Raw genomic sequence first — 8,281 nt, forward strand, 5'->3', positions numbered from 1 at the left:
TAATAAAAAAAAGTTTAAAAAAGGGAAGTTACTAGAATAATAAGTCGGAAAAAAAGGGGGAATGAATGTTATTACGCGTATTAAAAAAAAGTAACCTATAGAAATTCTTTAATAAGAAAAACGAGTTTCAATAAAGCATTCATATGAAAGTTCAAAAGTATGGAAAGAGTCACGCTACAAAAAACACGTGACGTACCAAAACAGTGGAAATGAGAACACCTGTCAACTGAAAAACTTGAGTCAAAAGTGGGAGGAGCAATAAATTGATCCCATAGAGTGTTAAGTAACCGAAAAGCATATAAGCCACACCCGTGGGATGATTAGTTTTGTTTCAGAGAATCAATACGGGCGAAGAAACTATGAGCAAGGTAATGATTCGGGGCTGCGGAAGCATCTTGAGAATATCTTTCATTTCCTCAGAGGAAACATTGTTAATGTATATTTAAAAATACATAAAACATTATGTCACCTCCAGAGGAGTTGGATGAATTTCAACGGAGGAAGGAAAGAATATCGAAGAGAGGTAAATTATGTGAATGGGTATAAGTTTGATGTTTTTAAAAAGAAAGCAAAAATATTTAAATGATTATAGAATGTAGTATGTTTAAGTTTAAATGGAATATAATAACGAGTTGACGAAAGAACCATTACAAGAAATATAGGTTAATTAAGGAATTACTATCGTGCAAGGTAATGATTAGGAGCGATGGTATCATCTTGAGTTTATCTTTTATTTCCACAGAGGGATCATATTGTTAACGTATATTTTAATTTACATTCAACTTTATGATTCTTCAAGTGGAGTTGGATGACTTTCAACAGAGAATTTGAAAGAATAATAAATAATAACTTTTTAATATGCAAGTATTTCTTAATGATTGAAAAATATAGTATAAATAAACTATTGACGCAAAAAAGAAATACTTTGGAATAAAGGAGAATACTCTTTATCTTCTAGAGTGAAAATGGGTTAAAAGTATTTATATTGAGTAGTGCTTTTACCAATTTCCACTCGTGAAGAACAGGAGGATTATCTTCGCGAGCACTTAAAAAAATATTAATTAATAATGCTTTCAATTTTTAAATATGATTGTAAAATGTAATAATGACATGAAGTGTACATAAAAAATAAAGATGAAGTAGTGAAGGAGTGTTTGTCGTAGCACTTTTATTCTACATTATCTGATAGTAAAAAAAGCCCAAACATTTAGATAAAGATGATGGGGCAACACTTATATAATGTAAACATAAGGAATGAGTGCTTATGATAAAATAAAAAAAATGTGGTCCAACGCGTGATACCAATGAATGAAAAAAGGTTTTGCATTTCACCCATGTGATGAATATAAAAGACTCAATAAAAATATTTAGAAAACTTGTGCATTTTTCTTTCAAGGATGGTTTGAAGAATTATACATTTATTGAAAGGACAAAGTACTCCACGCTAAAGGAGAAAAGTCAGCACAATTATGATAGAATAGAAAATAGAATAATATTTTTAAATATCTTTACAGTCAACAAACTCGTAAGCAGAGTACACAGTTTAAGTTAAAAACACCCTACCACAACTAGTTTTTGAAACGCCTTGTAAAATAAAGTGCGTCACAAAATGAGCTACGTACATGGTGAGGGTATCGTAATGTCACATAGAAAAAACAAGCCAATCAACATTAGGATCAGGAAGGTAGAGTTAACCACACAACAGCCAATCAAATGTTTTTGAAAATCTGCGCAAGGAAAGGGATTGGTCTGTAATACGTCTTCTTACAATGCTTCAAAACCAATGAAAAAGAGATGTAGAAAGTTTCGGTTTTTAAAATACAAGCAAATCAGATGACCTTGCAAGTACACGCAGGGGGAGGCAATTGTTGCTTACAATAAATAATAACAATAAAAAAGGGTAGTTTAAAAGAACGCTTTGGAATAAAACACACGTTTGAATAAATAAAGTTTATGAGGTGAAGTATAATCAACAATCTTTAAAAAATCAAAAGGAAAATTATCGGTCATGATGTTAACATTAGTGCTGCATTAGTGATCAATCACATGACCTACGTTTCACCACTGTCTGCCACTCCTTACTTCACTTACAAAGTTAAAAAGAACATGTGCGACATTTGCATAACAAGTGTTTGTGCGATGCGAATTATTGAGGATGACTTGCTTTTGAAAGGCTTCTTGCAATAAGTACGCACTTATCTGCCAGACCCCATTTAATGATTAACCAGGCTCTCAAGGCTAAACATGTCGGAAATCAACTCTCATCACTTTCTGTTCGTCCAGGTTGACCGTGAAAGTGCGTGTCTCCTTCTCCTTTAACTCCTTTCTTTTTCATAGAAATTGTTACTCATACACTATCCAGCAAATACCTCACAGATGTAACCCCCTGGATTTGCAATAGTAATTGTTACTCATACACTATCCAGCACATATCCTACAGATGCACCACCTTGGGGTTCGAATATTTTTTTTTACTAATACACTATCCAGCACATATCGTACAGATGCACCCCCTGGAGTTAGAATAGTAATTGTTACCCCTACACTAACATGCACTTACCCTACAGATGCACCCCCCTGGAGTTAGAATAGTAATTGTTACCCCTATACTAACCTGCACTTACCCTACAGCTGCACCCCCATGGACTTAAAATACTAATTGTTACCTTTACACTAACCTGCACTTACCGGTAAGCAGCCATGACAACGCGGGCTTTACCCCGCGCTGCCATTGCGATGCTGCTTTTACAAAGCAAGTCGTTACAACGACTTGCGCTGGAGGGCGCTTTTGGAAAAGGAATAGTTTAATTTTCTATTCCAACACCTTCCCTACTGTAACGTGGGCTGGAGTTGGAATAGAAAATTAAACTATTCCTCTATCCAGCGCCTACAGCGCAAGTCGTTGTAACGACTTGCGTTGTAAAAGCAGCGTCGTAATGGTCGTCATGTCATACATCCCACTTACCCTACAGATGCAGTCTGCTCTCTCTTTCAAAATCCAAACCAGATTTACAACACCCTTGCACCACTTTCAAATAGAAGCGCATGTTCACACCAGAACATGGGTTTCTTTTGGAATGCACAAGGCCATATTATCAAGCCCATTAAAACGGAGATCATTTTTATCACTCTGCTTGATAATATGCCCCTTGCTTTGGATTTTGAAGACAGTGCAGTGAAATCTGTTCTCACTTTCAAAATCCAAACCAGATTGCTTTTCCACTTGCAAGTTAGCATCTCCCCATGCAGAAAAGCAACGCGGGCTCCTGAAAGACGTGGGGAGCCGGTGGGACTGTGGGGCATTGTGGCTCCCCCACGGTCCCCAACATTTTTTATAAGACCCGAGGGATAGGGTCCCCAGGGATATTAGAAATTACTGATAGTGGCTATTTTTTGGGGTAAAATTAGAAGTAGCGCACCCAGCGCAATGCTCAGTGCGGCCCCCTGGTGTGCATGAGCTGGATACATGACTCATGTTGGCATTGCTTTTCCACATGGGGAGCTACTAACATGCAGCTCCCAATGTGAAAAAGCAATCTGATTTAGATTTTGAAAGAGAGAACAGATTTCCTTGCTGTGGGAGGGCCGGATGGACACCCCGGGACACTGCAGGAGCCGGCCCTCCCACAATACATAAAGCCCCAGGGAGTGGAGGTCCCCGGGGCTTTGGAGATCTTGCAGCCCCCCAATGATTTTTTATGTAGCCTTGAGGGGTGACTGGGTCCTCGAGTGCTCCAGGAGGGGGCCATGCAGTCCCCTCCCACAATACATAAAGCCCCAGGGGGTTGTGGTCCCCGCAGCTTTGGGGACCTTGGGCCCCTCCCCCCACCATTTTGTTTTTAGCCCCAGGGGTGGCGATTCGCGGGGCTGAGGGGCAATCAGGGGCCCCCATAATATTGATAATTTTGCCCCCGGTATTTAGCCCCCCGGGGGTGATTATAAAAAAAAGATTTGTTTTATTATATTTTTTTTACGGCAGAGTCCGCGCACCCTACAGGCACCTGCCGGGTCTTTTAAAAAAAAAAAATTGTGGGGCCTTCTGGGACCCCCTAAGCAGGTCTAGAGGGTAAAAGTATTTCTACCCTGCCCCTCTCTACTTTCTACGTTTTGCACACATATTCCACTTCTACCGAGGCACAAAATGGCTGCCAACAGTTCCTTGTTTCGAATGTTGAAAACCACTTGACAGCCAATTAGCATTCAGTGCGTGATCGGAAGGGTGCGCTTATGATACACTCACGGTGCGCTCATAGTCCGCAGATCCTCCGCGCCCATAGATATATAAATGCTCTTAACTGTAATTTTCTCAGGAACTACTGAACAGATTGACACCATTTAAGCAAAAGGCACAAGTCCGAACCGAGGACTATATCTTTGCCAAATTTGGCATAATTCCGTTCAGCAGTTTGGGCTGTAGCTGTGGCTAAATGTCCTATGGGCAATTGCATGGGGAAAACACGTTGTGGGACCCCCCCTTTTTTCTCAGCCCCCCCTTCACGAATCACCCCGAAACTTTCATGTAACTAATAATTATTCATCAATTAATAATTAACTTCCCACCCTATTGCCCAAGAAACCTAACAGCCCAAACCTAATATATGACTTAAAAATATAAATATTACATAGTTATTAATCAATCGAATAATTAATTAAAAAAATAATATTTATTTGTTAATTAATTATTACTTAACTTCCCACCCTATACCCCAACAGTCGGCACCTAATATATAACTTAAAATATATATGTTTTACGCAATTTACATATTTATCAATCAATTAAATAATTCATACATTGTTAAGAAAATATGAATTATTACTTAATTATTGTTTCACCCTACAACCCTACAAACCCAGCAGTATCTACCTAATATGTAACTTAAAAATATAATTATTATACAGTTTACATATTTATTAATCAATTAAATAATTAACAAATTGTTAAGAAAATATTAATTATTAATTAATTATCTTTTTACCCTATACCCCTACAAACCCAGCGGTATCCACCAAATAAATAACTTAAAAATATAATTATTACACATCTTCCCTTCCCTTCCTTCCCTCACTTGATCACTTTAACCTTGATCACTTTAACCTTCTGTGCTGTAATAACAATCAGAATTGAAGCTATCCAGAGGTGGACCTATTGAGCAACAGCCTTACCTGTGTTACAAGAGGAGGTGACAGCATCAAGACGACTGCTGTGCCAAATAGAACAGATAGGATGCAACAGAATCCTTTTGATGTAAATAACAGGACTATTGGGGGTTCTTCATGGTTGTCAGCTGGTAATACATTACAGAACCCCCCGATCACAGTAGAAGTTCCTTTCCTCATCCCATTAGCTGCACCAGAACGCTTTCAAGGGATATTACAAAGGTACAAGTCTTTCTGATGCAAATTCTTTTACATTTTAGTTGTTGGCCAAAGGCCTTTCGTACCATTCAAGCCGGAGTGGTATTTATGATCTCTTACCTAGCGGGGGCAGCAGACCCATGGTCAGTGCTGCTAGGTAGAAGAGATGATCTGCTATTTTACAAATGGGAAGAATTTCAGAAAGAATTTGAAAAGTGTTTGATCACAGGGCCATCACCTTCTCCACTGATTGTGAACTTTTAGAATTAAAACAGGAAACAAAAGATCTGGTAGTTTATTTAAATTAATTTTGAAGGCTGCTCTCAGAGACACATTGGCTGGAAGAAAAAAGAGCGGCCTCATTCCATCAAGGGCTGAGAGAGGAACTCAAAGATGTAATGGCCCAGAAAGATCCACAACCGATCACCTGTACTGATTTGATAAATTTATGTTTGGACTATTGTATTAGTGAATGCAAGGGAGATAAAAGAAGAATTGATCGACCTACCTCTCAATTCGAGAGGAATTGGAGTGTGGATGGGGGGGTCTAATACTTCTGTTAAACCTATGAAAATAGGTACAGTTAGGGCCTCACTTACCCAAGAAGAACGAGATCAATGAGAAGAATGGTTTTTGCTTGTATTGTGGCAGGAATGGTCATTATATAAAGGACTACTTAATTAAACCTAAAAACCGGACTTGGTGGACCAAAGTGCCAATGAATGCCACGCATGGCACACAGCCATGCATCCTGGGGCAGGCCTGGGGTGGACCAGTGGTAGCTTGCACACTCACCTAGGTGTGAGGGAGTGAATGCTAGTTGCGCCAGTGCCATACCTCTGTGACAGGACCGGGGAGGAATCCTGCAACGAGCTATCAGGGGTCTGATCTTGTGGGGGGATGAAGGGAGCAGAGCTACCCTGCAAGGAACCCCAGCCATGTTCTGGGGAAGCCCCAGGGTGATTGACGATTGAGCAACCCTCAGACAGATGTAGCCCCGAGAGGAACCCGGGGCTGCAAGGTGATTTCAAAGTGTGGATGATCGATGTGTCCTGCAATTCACACCAATTCTCGCAGCTAGCTGCATTCTTCATCTGTTGGTCTGGACTTTGGGCGCAGTAGGGCCAGGGGCAGCAGGGCCTTCTGTGGTGGTCCCAGCCTGTGGCAGGCAGTGCCATTCTGTTTCCCCACCGGGGGGTTGTGCTGGGTCAGCATGGGTTCCTTCTCAGAAATGCCTACAGCTGTGCCCCTTCCAGAGGGGCAGGGGCCGCCCCCATCCCCAGTTTCTCACATGTTTATTGGTCGGGACCTTCAAGTTGGTGAAGCCCATCCCACTCCCGGCTTCACCCAAGTCCCCTGCGGCCAAGGACTACTCTGCCAGCCAGGGCACAAGCCTACATGTTCTGTCTGGGAGGCGGCTGAGGGTTTTAGGATGGTGCCATCTTCATTCAGCTCGCTCCACCGTTAATGATCCTTACGCATGTTCACCTACGAAAACCTTGTTACAACTTTGGCAGGTACTTAATGAACACAATCTTAGGACCTGAACTTACTGAAAAAAACCTCATTCATTGGAAATAATTGCAATCCTCAATCCCTTTCATGAACAGAATTCAGCGGGTTACCCACACCTGTCACGCTGATTAGTTCAGTGTAGTGCACATGCAGCCCCGGACATCTAAAGGCATTACAGACCTGTTATTGCTTGATCTCGTGTAGCTCCATGCCACTTGTCTCTCTAAGAAGTTGGAAGCCAACCGCTGGGGACCATGTAACTAGTTAGCATGGAGGATTCTCATTCGTTATTGCAATTAACCAGACAAATCGCTCTACTAACTAAGATCGGGCATGCACCACCACCCACAGAATTGAAAAAGAGCTAACAGTCTGTCAATCCTTTCCGTGTCCGGGCCGGATGAGGTTTCCTGTGTTGAGTCAAATGAAGCCACAGGCTCCACTCTGGGTTGTGCACTTCCGTCAATTCTTTTAAGTTTAAACTTTTCAACCATACTCCCCCTGGAACCCAAAGACTTTGGTTTCCTAGAATCTGTTCGGCGGGTCATGGGAATAACACCGCCGTATTGCTAGTCGGCGTAGTTTATTGTTAAAACTATGACAGTATCTGATTGTCTTTGAACCTCCAACTTTCATTCTTGATTAATGAAAACATTCTTGGCAAATGCTTTCGCTTTGATTCCTCTTGAATTCCTCAAGAATTTCACCTCTAGTGGCACAATACGATTGCCCGCGACCATCCCTCTTAATTATGACCCAGTTCCGAAAACCAACAAAATATTACCAGAGTCCTATTCCATTATTCCTAGTTGAATTATTCAGGCACCAAGCCTGCTTTGAACAATCTAAATTTAGTAAACGCTTCACACCCCTAGGACAGTCAATAGCATCAATGGGGTGCTAAGAGGCAGGGGCTGGGACAGTCGGTACCACAAAGCCTACACAAGGAGATGATGGACGGAGCTCTGACACTTTTGAGACACTCAACCCCAGTCACAGATCTGGGTTGAATCCATCATCATTCTGTATCTCACTTCCCCGCCTCAGTTCAGACCCAGCTATATGCAAATCAGTCTTGACCCTGTGCCACATGGGAACAGTCCAGCCTGAACTGCCAAGACCGGTCTTCCCTGGACCCGAAACAAGCATCCTGGTATCGGTTTCGGGGTAGCACCCCTCATCAGCCAGGCTAGCTTGAATCCAGTGAGCAAGGTAACCAAGTCTGGGCATACCCTTCCAACTTAGGGCGAGCAAAGCAAACACCAGAAGATGAGGGACAGGGGCGTGGCTAAGCGCCCGTGACGGATGGCAGCAGCGGGGTGAGGCTCCGTCTACATCGGAGGAATTCGGCGGCTCCAGCCCCTCTATACCGCAATGCTCACCTGCAAACGGCAGCGGACCCCTCCTGGCG

At 41.9% G+C, this 8,281-nt stretch overlaps 2 pseudogenes; both read right to left on the reverse strand.

Annotated features, from left to right (window-relative positions):
* Nucleotides 1-6,330: 6,330 nt before the first annotated feature.
* LOC144820922 (5.8S ribosomal RNA) lies at nucleotides 6,331-6,450 on the reverse strand (annotated as a pseudogene).
* A 370-nt stretch (nucleotides 6,451-6,820) lies between these two features.
* On the reverse strand, nucleotides 6,821-7,878 carry LOC144820705 (18S ribosomal RNA; annotated as a pseudogene).
* Nucleotides 7,879-8,281: the final 403 nt, after the last annotated feature.

Source organism: Lissotriton helveticus, chromosome 2_1 (genome assembly GCF_964261635.1).
Source record: "Lissotriton helveticus chromosome 2_1, aLisHel1.1, whole genome shotgun sequence".
Lineage (NCBI taxonomy): Eukaryota > Metazoa > Chordata > Amphibia > Caudata > Salamandridae > Lissotriton > Lissotriton helveticus.